The following is a 23,773-nucleotide window of genomic DNA, read 5'->3' as shown; positions in this document are numbered from 1 at the left end:
ACTTTCCTAATCCTAAAAAGCACCTAGCAAAACTCCAGTTTTAAATCTATTTTTTAAAAAATTATAAAGCATTTCAGACCCATGCTCTACTCCTCCAAGTAAAAGTGACTCTGTGTTCACAAAAAGCAAACATGTATAACATCCTTTAGTTAACAACACTTAGAAACAGTACAAAAAAAGAGTGAGGGTATATTATAGCAGAGAGAGGAAGAAAGCAGAATAAGCCAGCCTTTGACTAAGGGCAAGGAAGTACAAGAAGGAGAAGGTACCATGTAAATGAACTGCAACAAGTATTAGCCACAGTATGGTCAAGATAAAAAGTGAATGAAAAAGACAATCATTCATCTCTGCTTTCTTACTTCCTTGGATTTCTTTGTGTTCCAGCAAAAATCCAATTTTCTGCAAGAAGCCTTTTCTGATCCCCCTAATGCTAGTTATTTCCTTCCATGATTATCTTCATTTTATCCCATGACTTGTTTGTACATACTTGTTTAGATGCTGAAAATTGCATGTTCTTCCACTAAATTGAGAACTTTTTTGAGGATAAGGAATATCTTTTACCTTTTTTAAGCCCCCAGAACATAGCAAAGTGCCCAGTGAATAGTAAACATTTAATAAATGCTTATTGACTGTCTAACCATAATGTGGTGACTTCTTAGCATGACCTAGTTAGCAATAGGCAGAAAACAGAATTTGGTAAATGCATCCTCTAACTAATCTATGCATTGTATTTTTTTTTAAAGACCTGCATTTCTTGTGCTTGCTACATGGAGAAATTTGTCTGCAGAGATGAACAATAATATACATATTAGAAAACATGCATGTATTCACTACTGACCATTAAAGTAATAATTTAATTATATAACTCTAGCCAATGAATTAATAACTACATGTATAGAAAGATCAAGAAAGATATAGAAATATTTTTGAAAGAACTATATAAATGAATATGTACACATGTTTATCTCTATACATCCACACATAAATATCCCTTTCAAAGATATTTCATGAAGTATTTTTGAGGGGATGGTTTACCCACAGACAAGCATCATAGGAAGGTAAATGATTGAAGATAGATAGATAGATAGGAACATTATAGATGTTCATTCTTGAGGATGGCCAATAACATCAGCAAGGTGATATTAATAGATAGATGAGTATCTATTCATCTTTCATTCTCAAGGAAGACCAATGACATCATGAGGATGTCAGATAGATAGATAGATAGATAGATAGATGGATAGATGGATGAATGGATGACAGAAGCTCGATGAGAGATACTATATATATGCAATTGCATGCACATATGTCTACATGTACAAATATGAAATGGAAGAAAGGCTTTTGCCTTGGAGAAATTCACCATCCTGGACTGCTAATATTAAAGCAAAGGGTAGAGTTATCAGAGCTGCTGTCCTCCAGAGATATTTTATCCCTAGATGTATTTTATCCCATAATAGCTACAGCATTAAGGTTTGCTAAAATACTTCAACATGAAAGATTTACACCAGCCTTGGTCCTCTTCACACTCACTGCCAGAGAGGTTTTCAGGAGGGATTTGTGTATCATGAAAAAGAGAAATAGGACTTTACCAGTTTACAAAAAGATGGTGAGAAAATATGGAATCTGGAATCCATCAGAAAACTCTTCCCCCTAGCTAATGATTGCCTAAGAAAAATTTCACCCGCTATACATCCATTAATAAATTACTCTGATTATTTCCAATGAGCATAGTGATCTTGTACTCTGTTGCAACAGCTTTTTTTTACTCTGAGTTTTTTCTTCCTTAAAGATTGCTTTTTCAATATGCATATATATGACAGGTTGTTAGAGAAATTAACTGGGCCAACTGCCATTAACTCCTAACTGTCAAGGGATTGTTCTTTTAGTAATCATCATAATTTCTGAGAATTAAAAACCTATATACTAAGGTAAGTAATGGAATAAAAAAAGCATGGAGATACTTGGATTGAAATGTTACTAACCATGTTACTTAGTTACTTAAGCTCTTCAGCCCTCAGTTTCTTCATTGGTAAAATGGGAATAATTTCACCAATAGCACATACATGATTATGTAATCAAATGAGACAATATATGAAAAGTACAATATAGACATCATCATTATTATGTTGTGAATTTGATAATGAAGTTGTTTTAGTGTGGACTTTAATTCTGTTCAAAGTAGATTTCACTATTTCATGGAAAAATTCTATATTTTTACAAAGAAATACTCATTGTAAAAAAATGTTTATCATATGTGAGATTGAAACAAGATTTGTTTCCCCAAACATCTCATAACCTTGATGGTAGGAAGTCAAGCATATTTTGTACAGGATGCTTTTATCCCAAATGGTGAAATAAATAGCAATATTTAGATTAACATCTATAATAAGTTTACATTTAAAGAGTTTTATAATTACAAAGTAAAATCATATTCTTTGATTCATGGAACTCTTATAGCAGCTCATTGAGGTGAGTAATGTAAGTATCATAATACCCATTCAACAGATGAAAAACAATGTCTACATAAATTGAAATAACTCACTTAGGTCACAGTAAGAACTAGTCAGGATTACGGCACAAAATTTCTGATTCCAGCTTTTACACAAGTAAAAGTGGAACTTCTTCATTCTGTGTAAGTCCCACAAGATTTGGACTCTACCTTCTTTCTATCCTTTTGCCCCAAATTTTAGAACCAAGCTCTGAGGGGCAGGGGGAGAAACAAAGCACCCATAACCTTATTCTCAACATCTTTTTCCAAATATAAATAAACTGAAAGAATATTAAAACTGATACTTCCTATTTCCAAAGCCCATTGTTAAGGATCATAACAGCATGATTTCAAACTGAGAGGGTCTTTAGAAAATATAGCTCAACATTTAGATTGTAAAAATATAAAACTGGAGGACAGGATAGATGAAATTAGCAAGTAGAAGAAACATGATGTCAATCCAAGAGAAAGTGTAAGGAAGAGATAAAACACATGATCTCTGCTCTCAATGAGCTTCAGAAGTAGGATAGGAAAGGGGACAATGAGCCAAAAGATCTGGTCAAAATGCAGAACTGGGGCCTTATTCTAGGCCTCTCCTGCTGGCATGCCCTGTACAGCTGTCCACCTTGTTATTCCACTTAAAAGACCATTTTTGAACTTAGCAGCCTATTAAGCCTTTGCCAGAAAGAAACTTCCCTAAGCCTTTTTGTCACACACACAAAAATCTGGCTGGATCTGAAAAAAGAAAATAAAAGAGACATGAAGCTTTAGTTTAACTTGAAATTCCAAACTTATTGATTTTAATCAAGACTTGAAATGGCTGATCTCAGGAGCTCAGTTCTAAGACATTTCTTTAGATCCAGTCGGTACTTTAGGGGAATATTTAATTAGATGAGTTATTTTTTTAACAGATTCAGGATAAAAATAATGCTCTTAGGAAAAGGTTCACAGTGAACATAGAGGCTAATTCCCTCCTTCCCTCCAAAAATGTGTGTTTAGTATCTTATAATCCAAGAAAAATTAGTTCATTCATCTTTAACCATATTCATAAAGCCCCTCTGATATTCCTATCCTGCCTGCATTAATTCAGAACTGTCAATCAACTCTTAAAACCTTGATTATGTCCAGTGGTTTGTGGAAAGTCAGCCAGACAAGCTGCAAAATCTGTCTAGATTATCAGTTTTCTTCAGGTTTCCATCTTTAACTATAATCTTGTTTCTAATACTATTACTGACTGCTTAAGCATTCAGACTTTTCAATTTCTCGAGTAAGTTACTACTAGTTTTAATATCATATGAACATAATTATCTAGAATGTCAATTTTTCTTGCCCTAGAAGTAAATTGGTCATGGTTCCAAATCTGCATAACTATTCTTGACTACTGAATCAAACAAGCTTTTATGAACCATTTATGTGCCAGGCAATGGAATAGGTACCAGTGATGAAAAGACAAAAGTAAAATAACCCCTCATAGACTTTATTTTCTAACAAGAGGAAAAAAAAACATCAACAGTTATATACAGAATAAATGTAAATAAATATAATTAGCTACAAGTTGTAATCATTATCTGTATATGTATAAACTTCTACCACATTATTTATTTCTTAAGAATCCATATTCACCCAGGAGGCTCCAGTGAATTCTGAAGCAGAGCAGCCTAACCCAGGATTTGGCATTAAGTGACTTGAGTTTGATTTTGTCATTTTTATACTCGATTACACATGTAATACTAGGCAAGATACATGCAATTTATGCATCTCACTTTCTTCAGCTGAAAAATGTGACTGAAATGAAAGCACTAAGATACAATGAATGAAAATGTTTACTTAATAGTCTCATACAGAGACTGTCCAAATGGTTATTCTTCCCCTTCAAATGTCTGACTTTTCAAAAAAACTGAAGCTATGTTATAGTGCCTAGGGCTTTAGATTTGGAGTTATGAAGAAGTGAATTCAGGCCTCTTTAGGACATTTACAAATTGTGTGAGCATGGATAAGTCCTATTAACTAATTGAGCCTCAGTTTGCTTGTCTTAAAAAAATGAGCATAACATTATTTTTAGTAACAAGTTAAAAGGTTATTTTGAGGTTGAGATGAGATAATGTTCATGAAGCTCTCATAAACTTCAAAGTATCATATAAATATCAGCTATATGTTTTACCAGAGAAGCTAGATTATAGCACATCACTCCAATGGTATATGATATCAACAATGTGCATGTTCCCTTCAACAATACATATTGCCATTCATCTATGCCTGTCTATCCAATGCTATTCTTTTCCATTTATTTGCAAAATTTCCCCACAGGGGCTCCACTCAATATGCTAGGAACCTTTTCTATATTCTCTTCACATCCTGGTTATGCAGAATACAGAAGGAGCACATATGCTCTCCATTGGTTTTTCTTTGCTCTCATTACATGTCAAAAGGCTTATCTTATTTATTTATTTACTGAAGAGAGAATTATACATTTCTTTGAGGAAACTAAAGATTTCTATTTCTTAATAATAAACTTTTGGAAATAGGATATAGCCTCATCCTCTCCATATCTAACTTAGCCATTGCCATTGAGGCAATTATTCACATCTCTCATCCTCCACATACTTATAAGGATTAGTTTATCTCTGCTTTGGATATGCTTTGTATATATTTAAAAATGTATGCTGGTTGTCTCATTAATAGACATGAGGGTAGGAACTATTTTATTTTTATTTTTGTGCATAATGCCTGATACACAATAAGTACAAATTTTAAATGTTTGTTATTTAATTTTTTGTCTCTTGATCACCACCTGATCTGGAGAGTATTAGTGTTAAAAATATAAGCAGAAATGTCTCTAATGGCTTTTGAATCAAAAAATTATTTGGAAAAAATTATCAGCTTCAGAGCAAACTGTAAAGATCAATACTGATGATAAAAAATTTCATAGCTTCTTCTTCAATCATTTCATATCACTTCACATACTCACATAATCACATATCACTTCACAGTATTCAAAGGGCACTTCAATTCTAGTTCCAATTATATCACTTAATTGCAATTAACTCTTTCAGGGATTTTCTTCATCTATAGAAGAAAAAGTTTGGGGTAGATGAGTACTCATATCCCTTCCAATTCTAAAGTTCAATTATTTTGTCAGAAGCAACAGAGTACGGCTCATTGGATTTTGGTGCCACACAAACCTGAATTCAGTTCTAGCTTCATGTCTCATGTAAACTTAGAGAAGTCACTTAACCTCTGAGCATTTCACTTTCTCTGTTGGTTGATGAGGCTCTTTGAAGTAAATTAGAAATTAAACTTGGTTCTACAAACCCTGAACAAGGTTCTGCATGGATTTCAGAAAGTCTGTAAACTTGGAATTTTAAATATTTTGATAATATATTTCAATATTATTGATTTCCTTTATATTCCTACCTGATTTTTTTTAATTTAAAAACATTATTCTGAGAAGAGATCTGGACTAGATAATTTCTAAATTTCAAAATCATTCTTCTATTTTATTATGTTAACTAAAGAACTCTTTTGCATACCATCATACCAATAGGGATGTTTTTTAAATTTAAAAAATGAAAGCCTACTTTTTCAAATCACTAGAGTTACTTAAGACTAGAGATAATCAAGGTCTGCTTAAGTTCATAAGATTTTGCTGCTCAGTTGTTTTTCAGTTGTGTATAACTTTTTGTAACCCTATTTAGATTTTTTGGCAAAGATATTGAAGTGGTTTATCATTTTGTTCTCCAGTTCATTTTACAGATGAGAAAAGTGAGGCAAACAGAATGACATGACTTTCCTAGGATTTCACAGCTAGTGAATGTCTTGGATACAATTTGAACTCAGGAAGATCAGTCTTTCTAACTCCAGGACCAACACTCTATCCACTCTACCACCTAGGTACCCAAGTACTTGCTCCCAAATATTAAATGGGAAGAAATTATCCACAAATGGTATGCTAGTAAAAATTTAACAACTAGCTTCCAGGGAGAAAAAAAAATGTGTTCACAACAGGCTTTTAAGTTAAATCTGCATTATTAATATTTTCTCTATTACTTTCTTAAGTCTAGAAATCAACAAAACAAAACAGATTTTTATCTTCCAGAGTAAATACAGAAAAAAAATTAACAATCATACCCTTGTTTTATCCACTTTAAAATGTTGGAATTGCAAAGACAAAATGAGAAGCTCGTAAAAGCAAATATGGTTCATGCTGACTGTCAAGATAACTGTCTTAAAAATAGTATACAATCTAACAAATAAAAGAAAAACAAACAAAATAAAGATCTTCCTAAGCATAAAAAAGAAAATGAAACAAAATGGTAATATCATTGATAAATGATGGTATTGCGATCTAGTTTCTCATTTCTCACTAAAATAGATAATTCTCTAACTCACTATTTTAAGAAAATTATAAGATTCACTGCCATAAGAAAGGGTCTCTCTAAGGAATCTATGGTTGAATTTTTGAGCAATGTTTTATGTGGAAAGTTTAAACTTCCTGGCTACAATAAATTAAATTTCAAAGTTTAGAAGAGAAACATTTTCATAAGATAAAATGTAATTTCTTCTGTTTGCTAATAAAGTTTAAAGTATTAGACTATGATTATCAGATTCATATTTTATATTTTATCCTTTTTTGTTCAACTATGGCCACAAGAGACATTATAATGGACATTCAATTCAATTAAACAAACAATTATTTGATGATTATTATGTTCAAGGTTATATTAGATAATGTAAATATGAATTTGAAAAACAATATTTCTTGCTCTCAAGGAATCTACATTCCAATGAGGACAAGGAAAGCAGCAGGATATATAAACAGATCAAAATTATCAATCCCCTAGGTAAGATGAAACTTACTGTGAAGAAGAAGAAAAAGAAGAAAAAAAAAAAGAAGAAGAAGAAAGAGAAGGAGGAGGAGGAAGAGGGGGAGAAGAAGGAAGAACAGAAAAAAGAGGAGAAGAAAAGAGGAAGAGGTAAAAGATGAAGAAGAGGAGAAAGAAGAGGAAGAAGACAAGGAGAAAGAGGAGGAGGAAGATGAGGAGGAGGAAGAAAAGGAAGAAAGAAGGCAGGGAGGGAGGGAAGGAAGGAAGGAAGGAAGGAGGAAAGGAGAGGAGAAAAAAGGAAAGGAGAGGAGAGGAGAGGAAAGAAAAAGGGGAGGGAGGAAGGGAGGGAAAGAAGGAGAAAGGAAAGGAGGGAGGAAAAGAGGGAGAAAGGAAGAAAGGGTCGTATGTTATGGATAGCATGTTTCATCATTGATTCTCTGGAATAATGAATGGTGACTGTACTAATTATAGTTCTTACAGCTTTCACAATTTGGTCGTTTCATTTTGTTTTTGTCTTCTCAGTATTGTTTTTATTGTATAAAGTGTTCTGTTGGTTTTGCTCATTTCATTCTTCATCAGTTTATAAAAGTGCCCATAATTATTAGTTTTTATAATATTGAGGGTATAGCATAGATTATTATTATGAGTCTGTTTATTTTACAGCACAAAAGTTCATTTAAATCTTTATAATTTTATAACTAAACCAATTAAAATTAATTACCTTTTTTTAAAAAAAAGCTCATTTACTGAGAAAATCTAGCAAGAAGAGATATTCAAGCCCTTCCCCTGCTCTAGCACCACCCAGGGCAACACTTTACCCTCCCTAGCCCAAACCTTGGGAAGAATAGATTCACACTTAAAGCAAATACTACAAACATCCATTCTATCAAGTTCACTTCCTAATGCTGATGCAATTGATGAAAGAAGTCAATTCCTTGCTTATAGAAAATGGTTTCTCACTTGCCAGATTATTTCACTGCTGCTCTGGATCAAGCAAGTGACTCTAGGGACTGTACATAAAATGAAAAGACACAGATAAATGTGAAACTTCACTGATAAAAAGGGTTCCCACATTAAAGAAACATTAATTTGGTACCAGAAGGCATGTTAAAGACCATTGAGTCCACTCTCCCATCTCACAAACAAGAAAATTGAGACAGAGACAGATTATATGACTTGTCCAGGGTTATACAACTTGTAGGTGTTTGAGGCAGAGTAGAATTCTCGGATCTAGCTCCAGAACCCTTTCTAACATGTCAATAAAATCATGGGCACATTAAAGCAGTACAAGTACTTCAGTCAATCAGATTCTTTCTTTTTCTTCTGTTTAATAATGAGAAAATTTAAGCAGGATGACCTGAACCCTAAAATCATATTTTAAGATGATAAAGTAAAGAAATATAATAAGCTGTGTGGTTCTGGCCAATCAAGCTTTAAAGCAGAATAAGTATGTGGTTAGAATAAAAGCTACTAAAATGAGTCACTCAATTCACTAGAGATCATTAAAATGACACTAAGTGGTGAGACCAATAAAGCAAGAGCTTTAACACTCCCACGCCTATATGGAAACAGGCTGGCCAAATAGCTTTCAGTCACATCCAATCAAACTGTTCACATACAAACATGGCCTATCTTTCTGTTCAGCTTATATTTAAAATTCACACATTTCTGTCAGAAAACATAAAGAAATCATTTTCCTAACCAACCTAAAAAGTATATTGTCACAGTTATTTGGTAGTTATACAAATCTCTTCCAAAGAGAGAGAGTTATATAATGGTTTACAAATGTCTTTAAAAAAAAAATTAAATCCTTTGAAGTATTTTTAAAGGCTCAAGTGGCAGCTTCAAGTAAATGTAAAATACCTGGGGGTTTTTCCTGTCTTTTTTTTCCCAGTTAGTACATTTAAAAGAGCTCTCTATATTGTACACGATGATGATTTGCTATTTTTACATGAGCTGGGAAAGGCATAAAATTGACAGCTCAAGAGAAGAATCTCTTTTTATGTTTCTTAGAGAAAATATAAAAATATTTCTTCTCTCTTCCTTTCATCTCCCCCAAATATAATTATTTCAAATTTAATTAATTCACTGAGCATTTATTAAGTGTCTATTATGGGTAAGGCATTATGCTAGGTGCTGGGGATAGAAAACAAAAATGAAACAATTCCTGCCCTTAAGGAGCTTACTATATCCTCAATATTATAAAAAAAAATAGTTTAAACTTGTAAGGGACATTGTACAGCATGGTACAATAGACAGGCATATTGGTTCAGAGTCCAGACCAGACTCTAACATTCTCACATTCTAGACAAACCTTTTAAAAACTCTCTGTTCTCAGTTTCCTCATCTATAAAATAAAAGGGTTAGACCAGATGTCATCGAAGGTACCAATCAGCTCTAAATCTATGAAACTATGAAATGCATGCTAATTTCAGCTCCGAGGATGTGGGGAATGAATAAGATGAACTCATATGGCTACATATAGGAAATAGCACCTGAAGCTAATTTTGAAGAGAGCTTTGAATTTCAAGGGGGACTGAAAGAAGCAGGTGAGCATTTTAAGCATGGGAGATAGCTTTTGCAAGGCCAAGAATATTGGATATGGAAGTCCTGTGTAATTGAGAAAACAAGGAAGCCAGTTTGCCTGAAAGATAAGAGTATGTGAGGAGGAGGAATAAGCTGAAATTCTGGAAAGGTAGATAGGTGCCATATGACAAAGAGCTTTCAATGTCTAACAGAGACTTCTGGAGCAGCATGGTAATATAGGGAGACCTGTGCTTTAGGAATATCGATTTAGCAACTATGTTGAAAATGTATTGGAGAGTGGAGAATGCCATCAGGAGTCTACTGCAATAGCCTAGTGAGAAATGATGAGGTGCTTGAAATGTGATGATGGTCTTTTAAGGAGGGTAAAGCAGATGGGTAAAGGGAATGTTCTAAAAGAAAAAAGCAACTCAATCTTTTCCCACAGTGATTAAAACCCATCTCTCCACCTAAATAGAATGTCCTAAAAAGCAACAAAATAGGTGTATAAGTCAACTGCAGATGGATAACTTGACTCAGTGGATAGTTTACTTCATACAGGCCACCTGGAAAACCATTTGAATATAATAATTAGGGGTCATTTATGACTTTAACATTTAAGCCAAATGCTTTTTTGGATCACAGCCAGACAACATATATATACATGTTTGCATATACATAGCACATACATTTATGTGCACATATGAATGGACAAAATACATTTATTAAGTAATAAATGCTACCAAGTGCTATGTTAATCATTAATGTTACAAATATAAAATAAGACAATCTATACCTTCAAGGAGTATATATTCGAGTAGGGGGAGACAACATTTAGGTAGGAGTAGTGGCCAGGGAAGAATGTTTTGGTTTGGTGTATCACAGAAGTGACAATCAGAGCCATAGTGAAGTCAAAGGGAATGGTTTTTCTAGAATCCATGGTGCTATTATTGATTTTATTATATTTTTTTTTCTAGAGCAAGAAATGAAAAGCAAATAGATAAGGGACATAGATAGTGCTCGAGCATATAGCAAGGGAATGAGCAAAGGCAATTGTGTAATATGTCAAATATAAATACATATGTATGTATATATATATATGCACATGTATGTATGTTTGTATATGTACACACCTATAAACTTATATTGATAAACACTCATGTGTGTCGTGTGTTATATAACATGTTTCAAAAATGTAACCTATATATAGTTTATATCCAGAAATGAGAGATAATATATATATATATGCACATATATATACACTTATACATATATACACATATACAAATATATATATATATATATACACACACACATATATATATATATATATATATATATATATATCCATCTCCATCCATTCATCTATGATTAGGACAGCTAGATGACATAGTGGATAGAGTGCTGAGCCTGGAATTAGGAAGTCTCATCTTTCTGAGTTAAAATGTGTCTCAGACATTTACTAGCTGTGTGACCCTGTCCAAGTCACTTAACCCTGTTTGCCTCAGTTTCTTCATCTGTAAAATGAACTAGAGAAGTAAATGATAAATGGATCTGGTATCTTTGCCAAGAAAAAACCTAAATGCAGTTACAAAGAGTTGGAAATAATTGAAAAATTATTCTTTATTGTCTCTCTCTCTGTCTGTCTTTGTCTCTTGTCTCTATCTCTAATTAGATAGATGGATTCTCTCTCTCCCTTTCTCTCTCTCTCTCTCTCTCTCTCTCTCTCTCTCTCTCTCTCTCTCTCTCCTCCCCCCCCGTCTCTTCCCATAGAATCTATCTCTACAGAAAGAGATTGATAGATAGAGATAGATTATAGAGATATAAACAACATATATACAAACACACATATATACACAAATAAAATTACAAATGAAATTTTGTAGTCAAATGCAAAATTACTGTTATATAAATCACTTTATTAAGGATATTTAGAAAACATTTAGCTAAAGAATATCAAAGTGACATTGAGCAAGTCATTTAACTCATGGAAGCCTCAGACCATCATCTTTGAAAACAAGAATACTGGGGGAGTTAATTTTGAATAGTCTTTCCAGCTCTCAATCTAGGATTCCATGATCCAATGACTTTGGTTTAAGTCCTGGTTCTGCTATTTACTCTCTATGAAACCCAAGGTTTTAAGTTCTGTGAGCCTATACAGGCACCTAGATCAATGAATTGATTTTTCCATAGTCATCCAAATAGAATACAGAAAATACATAACTCAAACTCAAACTCTTATCCCATAATTCATCACTCCTCTCTGTACTTTTCCATCTTCCAATGGATTATAGGTTTAAGGTCTGAGACTCTCCTTATCTTCATCTGATCAGTGCCTATTCACTCCAGTATATAAGCATACCAAATAAAAAAAAAGTGGAAAAAAAGGAAAGAAAAATCTCTGCCTTAAATTTTCCATTTCCCTAAGCTGACAAATGGCCCACTAATAAAGTTAAACAAGGCCATCAAAATACCATCATAAAAGCTCTCACAACCAATATAAAGGAGTGAGAAGTGATTAGATGAAGATAGGAAACAACTTTAGAAAATGTGACTATAATAGCTACCTTGGAATCAAGATGAAATGGAAGAAGTTACACTATTAGAAAAACAGCCCATTCTTTCAATTACACAAAGCTGACTGAACTCAATTAAGTCTCCCAATTACTTGCTGCCAAAGGGATGGGAAAACAGACAACATGAAAGGGAGAAAATATCTCTGGCTAAAAAAGGAACTATATTCGGAGGTCCATCTATTGGTATCTTCAAAGAACTATGTACTCTAGGCTACATATTTGCTTGATGGCTGGTAACTATTACCTCAGAAGGGGAATTACCATCATTAAGGAGTAATGAATGCAGTAAAAACCCATTATACCATAGGTGTCAGTGGACACTGCTTACACCTGCATTATGTGCTCTTAGTATTGTAGTGAACAAGATGTACTCAGCCTCTTGGTAACAGAACATGCTGTTTAACACTCCCCATGTGGTTACTGTAGAGATAGCCTGGAGAAGGAATTCTAGGCTTGGAGATGGAGAAAGTTAGGTTCAACTCTCACCTTATTACATACTTTTGCTGTGTGACACTTATTTAAGCTCCTTAGCATCTATACATATCAGAAAACTTCTGAGGACTTTCCGACTCAACACCAGGAGGATGGAGATCTGTGTTGGTGGAGGGATTTTTGGTAGCTGATAAATCATTGCTCCTTTGCATTCATATGAAGTTGTTAATGTCTTCTGGTGTCTAGTTCTGGCACAGAAAGTGACCTTATGTTCTTCAAGGCCATGAATGCAAGACCAGGCAACTCCTATACCAAGTTAGATTTCAATTACAGGCTTTTGTGGAGTTCTTTTGGACTTTTTACAACCCACTTCAATGTTTGGATACTAGAATAGTATGTTTTTTTTTCCTTCTCTAGCTCATTTAACAGATGAGAAAACTGAGACAGAGAGGATTAAGTGACTTGCCTAGGGTCACGCAGCTAGAAATTATTTGAGGTCAGATTCAAACTCACAAAAATACTTTATTCACTGTACCTCCAAGCTTCTCCTAATCACAGGCTTAGAAAAAAGACTGTAGGATTGCCACCTGAAGAGAAGCCTGAATAAAGTGAAATATGCTTATCCAAGGAGGAACCTGCTGGTAAAAAACAACCAGAGTAACTGCAGAATCCACAGGCAAAGAAACAGTGTAGGTGTACATACTTATTTACCTTAACTCGTAATTGGTACATTTGCACAGCATGCACCAACAGCTATTTTACTCCTAAGCATAAAGGGATGTATCCTTTGGGGCATGGCAATACTATGGTGCTGAGTTACTGACTGTGGTCCTGTGAGGCTGGGACAAGAATTTAAGCAGAATTTCAACTATTTAGTCACAACCAGTATAGTGCAGCAAAGGGAAAGAAAGAGTTAGGGAGGAAAGGATAGGATAATGGGGAGCACTGAATTTGTAGTTAGGGTTTCTGGTTGTTCTTGTTCAGTCATTTTTCATTCATGTCCAACTCTCCATAACTCCATTTGGGATTGTTTTGGCAAATATACTGGAGTGGTTTCTTTCTCTAGCTCATTTTACAGATAAGGAAACTGAGGCAAACACGGTCAAGTAACTTGCTCAGAATCACACAACTACTAAGACCAGATTTGAGCTCAGGAAGTAAGTCTTCCTAATTCCAGATATGGTGCTTTACCCACTATAATTAGGAAACTGGATACAAATGTCATTTAATTTCTCAGTCTCTATTGGTCAAGCCTTTTCCTCCTCTCTGGGCTATTGCTGCTGCTGCTTCTTCTTCTTCTTCTTCTTCTTCTTCTTCTTCTTCTTCTTCTTCTTCTTCTTCTTCTTCTTCTTCTTCTTCTTCTTCTTCTTCTTCTTTTGTAAAATGAAGGGGTTAGATTGACTATATGATCATTAAAGTTCATTCTCGATTCTGATCCAATAATCCTTTAATAATATTTAATTATTTAAATATAATTCTGAATCTGTTCTTCAATCTTACTAATTATTTGATGAGAAGCAGTATGGTATAGTTGATAGAGGGATGACCTCAAAGCCAGGGAGATCTAGTTTTAAGTTTTGCTTTGAGTAACCCTGGTTCATGATCCCTGGTCAATCATTTTTATTTCAGTTGTGATAAATTTCAGTAAGTTATCTTGCCTATTATAAATACACAAATTAGCCATAAAAGACTATGAAGAAAAAATACTATCTGGATCAAGAAAAAAAAAACTAATAAATAGAAGTATTACATTACATACTCTGTGTGTGTGTGCACACATATATATGTATATGTATGTACACACATGTATATATATATAATAGGTGTGTATATGAAGGAGATAGAAGAAAAAAGGAAATTAACACAATTCTGTTGTATATTGAAAAGGAATAACAAGTTGCATATTGTAGATTTGTAATTTCATAGACAGTCACCTTTTTTATTGAACTACATTATGGAAATGCTGTTTTATTCCATAAGCTAAAAATAAAATTTAAAAATTGAAGTGGGGCCATTAAACAATCAATAAAATTCCTATGGCCACACAGCAACTTAGAAAGTCACAGGCTATATTATATAGCCTACAATAATCCCGATTGAGACAGAACTAGATTAAAATAAAATTGGGAATTATTTTTTTAAGAATACAAATACAATTGAACACAAATAATGTTAATATGTGGTTTTTTAAGTTGATATAAAAAGTATTTATTAAGTACTTAATATGTGCTGAGTACTATATTGATTAGGGTTACAAATGCAAAATAGTAAAATCCAGAATGGGGAAACAACACATAGAAAGGAGTAGTGGTCAGGAAAGATGTCTTAGTCTGGGGTATCACAGAGATGAGCTCACAGTCATAGTGAAGTCAATTGGTATGTTCTAGAAAGACACTATTCTAGAAATATAGAATAATATAATAATATAGAAATAGAAAATTTATGGTAGTTATTTTTTGATCCCAGAGAAAGAAATGGAAATCAAATGGAAAAGAAGAATACATAAAAGCAAGGCATATGGCAAGAAAATGACCAAGGTGGTCAGTTTTATCTACATATTATCTTAATCTAGGATTCCATGACACAATGAATGGCTAAAATCCTGGCTCTGTTTATTATCTACATGAGGGGTGGGGAACCTTTTTTCTGCCAAGAGCCATTTGGACGTTTATGATATCATTCACAGGCCATAGAAAATTATCAACTTAAAAATTCAAGCAGTCAGAGGTTCTTGTACCTTTCAGCCACTCATCACCTACAGTTGCCTTGGCAGGGCCTTGCCAAATAATTTCAAGGGGGCTGAACATTCCTTCTCTATCCTTAATCTATTTAACCTAATGTTCTAAATCCTAAGCCTATAAATTCCAGATCATGTTCTAGGCCAAAACTTCTTAAACTGTGGATCATGATTCTATAAGAGGTCACCTAACTGAATATGGGCATCATGAAATTATGATCTATTATCAATAAATGTTTAATTTGTGTAACTATTTTATCTACTTATATATTCAGGGTCATGAAAAAATTTTAAATGAAAAGGAGTCATAAGTGGAAAAAGTTTAAGAAATCCTGTTTTAGACAACTATCTATAGCTACAAATTGCTAAATTGCCAATCTGTAGGGGTTCTTTATACTAATGAAATCATAGGTCCAATCCTTAATTCCCTAATTAATCCATAGGAAAATAAAACTCAGTCCCTTTCCTGAAAAACAAACAAAATGATTTTTAAGAAAATTATATGGAATAGTTGCTCTTGTTATTCAGGTTTTCTAATGGGAACAGTGACAGGTGACCAGAACTTCAGAGTAGAGAATGCCAGAATCCAGAGATTAGATGTTGAACCATGGGAGAGAACAGATAAAATCAGAAAGTGCAAGCATTGAAGGAGAAGATCAAACAACAGGAGAGTCTACCAGCAGGTGATGAAATTAGGCAGACCTAGAAGTGGACATCATCTATTGAACAGAGCACAGCATCAAAATATTGTGGCAGCAACTTTAGCTTTGTATAAGATTGTATAAGGAATAGGGGTGGAGAGTAGATGATGAACTAAAATTAGATGGCTCAAGGGCATATCTCTAAATCCTAGGAATTGAAGGAATTAGTTATCCAGTTAAAAACAAGATGTCTTTGTCTGGAAAGTACTGGGATTCTGAACACATATTTAAGAAAGTGATATAGAGCTCTGGCTCCACAGTTGCGGGGGACCCTTAAAGTTCTAGCTAACAAAAACTAAAATTTGCTTATCTCTATCTTTGACATATGGAAACTTTATTTTATTTCTATCTTTAGAACTTTCTAAGGTAATCCAATATAAATTTAGCTCTCCACAAATTGCTTGGCCAAACCTTTAAAATAATTAAGTGTTTTTAGCTTTGAGAGCCAAACTATTTTTGATTATATTTTCTTTTTTAAAAAAATTACATTTGTTTCTCACTCTTGAATTGAATATTATGCATTTTTTCCTTGATCATAGGCTAAAAGCTAGAAAAGGCATGAAAGATGATCAAATCCAATCTTTCTATATTTAGCTCAAAAAAATCCTGAGATTGCCACTTCTCACTGCTATCAGGGAAGCTGCTCCTAATGGCACTTTTAGGGTTCTAATTTGTTGTAACTAAACTGGACTAACCTGGAAACCACATAACTGTGCAAATTAGAATTATCTGTAAAACAAGAGTAAATAAGCTTTAGATTAGAACCTGAAGGAATCATCTTGAGCAATTTTCAGAAGCAATGTAAGTCAATTACTTTTGAGTTTCCTTTTCTTTCCTTTTTCTTTCTTGTCTTTTCTTTCCTTTTCCTTTTTTTTTTTTTATTCATTTGCTGGATTGGGGCCAAATTCTACATTATATAACACATTTCATTCACACTTAACATAGGAGTTTCTGCAAGATGAAACAAAGGTAAATACCCCCCCCCCTTTTTTTTAGAAAGGAAAGTAGATTTTTCATATTTTAAACTGGCAACTTTGCTTGAGGCTTAGGAAGTTTCTAGAATATGTTTGTAAATGGTCAGCTTTTGAGCAAATAGAAAGGAAACCAATGATAACTACAAACAATTTAAGTTCATTAAGAACAATTCACTGTATCCCAAAGAGATCATCATGAAGGGAAAAGGACCTACATGTGAAAAAATGTTTGTAACAACTCTTTTTGTAGTGGCAAGTAACTAGAAGCTGAGTGGATGCCCCTGAGTTGGAGGATGGTTAAATAAGTTATGATATACAAATGTAATGGAATATTATTGTTCAGCAGGATGATTTCAGAAAGGCCTGGAGAGACTTACTATGAACTGATGCTAAGTGAAGTAAGTAGAACCAGGAGAACATTGTAAACAACAAAAACAAGATTATAAGATGATCAATTCTAATGGATGTGAGTCTTTTCAACAATGAGGTAGTTACGACCAGTTCCAATAGACTTGTGATGGAGAGAGCCATCTGCACCCAGAGAGAGGACTGTGGGGGCTGAGTTTGGATCACAAGTATATTTACTTTTGTTGTTGTTTGCTTGCATTTTGTTTTCTTATTTTTCCCCTTTTTGATCTAATCCTTCTCGTGTAGCATGACAGTTGTGGAAATATATATATAGAAGAATTACATGTTTAATATATATTGGATAACTTGTCTAGGGGTGGTGGTGGAGGGAGGGAGAAAAAAAATTGATACACATTGTTTTCAAGAGTGAATGTTGAAAACTATGCATGTGTTTTGAAAATAAAAAGCTTTATAAAAAAGAACAATTCATATTTTCCTTCAGCTCTCTCCCTTCCTCCCTCCATTTTTCCCTCCCTTCATCCTCCTTCCTTCCTTCCTTCCTTCCTTTTTTTCCTTCCTTTCTTCCTTCTGAATGAAGTGAACTATGAACGTTGTCTCACAAGATGGAAACAGTGTTCTAAAGACTGAGTGAAGGTCAGCTGTGCCCCAGGGCCAGGTTTTTTTCTCCAGAAATTATGTGGTTTACAAGGAGTGGGACTTTTTCTTGTGAGAATAAGTTGGGGCCACCTTGGAATTGAAACTTCCATATAAGGTAATTTAATAATCCTAAAGATGTGGTTGGGTTGAAAGTTTTTTTTTTCTTCATTTATGACTTAGAATGTGAGGTCATTTGTCCTGGCTAATCAGAGTAAAAATCCAGCCTGTAGGAAATGTTAGTTCAAGCCCTGCCTCTCCTTGCCTATCTACTTGTATGGGGAAGGAGATGCCCTTTCTTGAGAGATCTTAATAAAATTCCTTTTTACTTTTACCTTGAGAAATCTCCTTAATTTATTTGATTTATTTGAGCCAGTGGTCTTGTCACACACACTTCCTTTCTTCCTTTCTTCTTTCCTTCCTTCTTTCCTTCCCTCTCCAGCAAGATTAATATACCAATAATCAGGAACATTGAAGATATTGTAGATATCCAAATGATACAACAAAGATAGTCAATAAAGTTTCAATGATAGCCTTATAGTCAAAATGAAAGAATTTGAACTAAATGATATTTCAGTACTGTAAATTTGAAACTCAAAGAGCAATGATTTGATTTTTATCAACATAGAGAATATCTTTAGAAGTTGAATGGTAAAAAATATTTTCTTATGCCCTCTCTGGTTGGATATTTTTATAAAGTAATCTATGATTAAACATTCTCTGAAATTCCTTTCAACTCTAGAATTCCATAATTTTGCAAATGGAGTTGACAAATACCTGAGTTTCGGAAAAGTGAATTGTTACCCTATTAATTTCCGTAGAGACAGAGGTACAACTTATACAATATATAGAAAATACATTCCATGGAAAAAAATAGACAAATAAGTGGAACATAATAAGATAATTTTGTAGACAAATACAATGTCTTACATTTTTTTAAAAAATTATGCAAGTTTATAATATAGGATGTATGACTACATAATTATTTATGACTTGGGTACCTTAGTGGACTACATATTCTATATGAATCAATAGAAGAGTATACCAACTTAGAGAAATTATTATTAATAACCAATTATTAATAGTGAGATCCAGGAGTTTTTTCGCCTCTTTCTACCTCCTCATTCAAAACTCAATTCTACTAGGTCAATTACCCTTTGAAGAGACAAGGCTCAAAATAATATTGACTTAATCCTCCAGGAACAATCTTCTCAATCTTGGGTAGGACTTCATGCAACTAAAAGACCTTACTTCTGATTAAAGCGTAAATAGAATCATACCTAGGTGAATTCCAGCTTAAGGCAGAGGCTCTGGCTCTTGAAATGTCCCACCTCCACCCCTTTCTACTTTAATGGTCTGAGTAAAAATGGATTCTTTTGCCTAGATTATCAGAGCTGAGAATTGTCTGGGTGAAGATGTATTCTTTTGCCAAGAGTGCTAGAGGCTGGGTTTTAACATCAAATTTTCAGATGGAAAAATAAAAGACTTCTGGCTCATTTTCTTATTAATATGTCTACCCTCTCATTGATTGTACACCAATCAGGATTGATATCTATCTGTCAGGGATACCCACTTTTCCAAAGTATTAGATGATCTTCATAGTCTCATAGGGAAAACCATTGACTATCAATTTATTATTTGCTAGCCTAATTAATAAATTGATTATTAATTACCCAGAAACTGTTTCTCTAACTTTTCATTCATCTCACAAGTACAAAAAAAAAAAAAAAAAAGAACAGGAAGAGGAAGAAGAAGGAGGAGGAAGAAGGGAGAAGAGGGAAAAGGAGGGAAGGGGGAGAAAATGGGGGGGGAGGGGCAGGAAAAAGAAGAAGGAGCTATAGAATCAACTAGCACTCTGCCCCAGTTAGATTGTATCTGGGATATTGCCTCCAATTCTGAACACCACATTTTAGAAAGAACATTAATTAGCTGAAACAAATATAAATCAAAGTAATAAGACTGGAATGAGAGGACAAGGGACTATGTCATATGAGATATTTCAAAAACACTAAGGATAGTTAGCATAAAGAATAAAATATTTAGCAGAACACACTATGTATCTTTACATTCTCTAAAGAATGTCAAGTGGAAGGGACATTGTCTTTTGGGGGTCCTAATGGGCAAAACCAGCAATAGCAGGTTGAAGTTACAGAAAGATGGAGTTTGGCTAAATATCAAAAGCAGGAAAAAGAACTTCTAACAATTAGAGCTGCTCAAAAGTATAATAGGGTAGCCTCAGAAATTAATGGATTTCCAATCACCTGAGGTCTTTAGGAAGAGAATGGGTGACTACTGTTTGAATATTTTATAGAAGAGATTCGTACTTATGTATGTGTTATTACATTTTTTGTTTTGCTGATGTGATTGCCAAATAGTTGAGAACTGTATAAATGAGTTGCTACACTACTAGATTCCCTAGTAATAATGGATGTAGCTTTACTAGAATGCCTCAGAAATGTCATAAGAAAATTTTAATATTAAAATTATTTTGTAATTTCTAAATATGTATCACAATGGATTATAGAAATAACAATGTATATTTTCACCATATTGCATTATGTACATTAGTATATTCAAATAAGCTTTGTTCCAATAAATGAGTTTAATATAAATTAATTTAAAATTATTTTCTTATTTTCTTTTTTTCATTAATAAAAAACTCAATTGGATGGACAATTGATCTGGAACAACAAGGGAATTCTTACATACTTTTCCTTATGTGGTTTAAGATACTTCAGCTGTAGCTTCATAAATCTTTGAGGCATGTCTAATTCAAAAAAAAAAAAAAATAGAAAATTTGGGAAGGGAATGGAGGGAGCCAGAAATTTTAAAATAATATAAGTCTCAAGCTGCATTAATTAGGTGAGTATGAAGAATTGACTATCCTTTTGAATGATTTATTCTCTAAGAAAGGCAGCTCTTCCAGTGAAATAACAAATCTGCTTCCTCAATGTCCACAATCTCTTCTCACAATAACCCAAAGAAGAGTACCATGTGCTCAGAGAGAATGGGGAAAAAATGCTTTTTCCCATTTATATTCCCATTTATATATATATATATATATATATATATATATATATATATATATATATATATATATATATATAAAGTCCTTCAGACTAAGTATTTATAGGGATCTTTTCAGTAGATCAGACTTCACAATAGAAATGTAAGAATAAAATACTTTGCCTTGATTCAGATGGTTTCTTATTTCTAAGGTTGTATTGTATATGTGGCAATAATACAGGTGTTTGAAAGGCAAAAATTCAGCAAACAGCTATTCTTTGGTTGTTGGATATTATGGATGGTTGTTATTTTACATAGAGGCTGATAACTACTTTGACCAATGTTTTCATGAATTTACTAGTGGATAGTCATCCTATGGATAGACACAAGATCTACTATAACATAGGGGGTGAGGGAGTAGAAATGAATTATTTTTGGTTTCCAAAGGCAATTTTCTTCTCTACTATTACAATGTAACTGAAAGCATAAAATATGCATACATGAAACAACTGTAGGGTGAGACAATAGACATATAGCTTGCATAAATCTATTAATTAGTTCCATAGCAAATATATAGTTCTTTAAGGACTTAACAAAAAGTTTACTTCACAACTGTGCAATAATAGTAGAAATAGTAACAATCCAATTTCCCAAATGGGTAAATTAGATTTAAGAAAAGTGAATTATTTAGTGTTAGTCAACTAGCAAATGTCAGAGTCTAATCCAGGTCTTCTAATTGTTAATATCATTTTGATTTCATTATACTCTGATGCTTTTCTTTACCATGAACACTCACACAAACAAAACAAAATCTGATATTTATTAAATATTGACAGAATTTTAGAATTAGAAAGACACTCAAAGACTATCTAAGTCAATGTAGTTCAGTGTCTGTCTGCAGCATGAGTCTTTCCTACAATGTATTCCTTAAAAGTTGGTAATCCAACTTTTGATTAGACTTCCATGATACTAAGTGTTGATGTAAGAGGGGAAAATCCTAATAATAAAAGTAATTCAAAAGTTGTCTTTTATTTATTCATTTATTTATTTCACATTATTTGTTTGTTTATTTAAATAAATGTTTCTCTGGTTTTAGAGAAAATTCATATTCAAGCCTATATTGCAATAGATGGTCTTGGAAGTTCTTTCCAAGCTTGGGATTCTGTGACTTTATTCAGAAAGTAATGGGGAAGTACTTAAGGTTTCCCAGAAGTGTGATGACATGACCAAAGCAGTATTTCCTATTTCAAATAGGAAAAAAAAAAGTTCAGAAGCAAATGGAGACAGTAAAACCAATGTGAAGGTGGCTATGATAATTAAAACAGTAGGTAATGAGATTGTGAATTAGGTGAATGATAGAGGAAATGGAGGTTAGGGAAGGATCTGAGAATCATTTCCAATGGAATTAAAAGGAAATGGTAACTAATTGGAAAAGGAAGAGGAACTCAAAGAGTCAAAGATGAGTAATATTGAAGCAACTATTTATCAATCTATTACTGAGAGTCTGTTTATATAAAATATGATGAAAACTTCTCCCCAGATTTGTCAAAATTGAATAATTACATCTCTTAAATTTTTGATAAGCCATTCACATGGAACACCAAATGTAATTGTTACAGTGAGCCTAGAAAGCAATATGAAAGATTATATACTCTTGGACTTTAAGTTCAAAGGTAGCATTTTAATCACTGCTGATAATTAAAGGCAAGTGTTTCAAATAAGTAAAGCAAATTTGGAATATGAATAACAGATCAAAAAGATGAAGTCAAATAATGGGATTAGGATTTTAAGACAATTTAAATATATGCAAATCTATTCCAAAAATTAAAAGAAAGTATAAAAGAGAAAGCTGTCTCTATATACAACAAGTGTTGTATATAGAGTATAAAGCTACTAGGTGGGAAAAATACTAAATTCATAGTAACATTTAAGAAAAGATTTCATAAAAATCCATGCCCCCAGGTATCTATACTGAAAAGTTCATCAATAAACCCATCAAGTATGAATAACAAGTAAGATAAACAAAGGTCCTAAAGCAAATTGACAAATTTCAATCCATAACTTCACTCTTTTCAGCAATACAATGATTCAAGGCAATTCCAATAGACTTTAAATGGAAAATGCCATCCACATCCAAAGAGAAAAATTAGAGACTGAATGTGAATTGAAGCATAGTATTCTTACTTTTTTTTTTAGCTCATTTGTTGTTGTTGTTGTTGTTGTTGTTGTTTCAATTTTTTCCTTTTCCTTTTTGGTATGATATTTCTTGCACAAAATGATAAATATGGAAATATATTTAAAATAATTGTACATATTTAACCTGTATCAGATTACTTGTTGTCTTGGGAAGGTGGGGAGGTAAGGGAAGGAGGGAGAAACAAAAATGAATGCTGAAAATCACTTTTGCATGTAGTTAGAAAAATAAAATATGACTGGAAGAAAGAAGTAGGAATTTTCAGGTCGCAGTCTTACTAGCTCACATTTATGTATTTGTCCCGAATGATAGCC

Source organism: Antechinus flavipes, chromosome 3 (genome assembly GCF_016432865.1).
Source record: "Antechinus flavipes isolate AdamAnt ecotype Samford, QLD, Australia chromosome 3, AdamAnt_v2, whole genome shotgun sequence".
Taxonomy (NCBI): domain Eukaryota; kingdom Metazoa; phylum Chordata; class Mammalia; order Dasyuromorphia; family Dasyuridae; genus Antechinus; species Antechinus flavipes.
The sequence above is the reverse complement of the archived record's forward strand: the minus strand, read 5'-3'. Positions refer to the sequence as shown.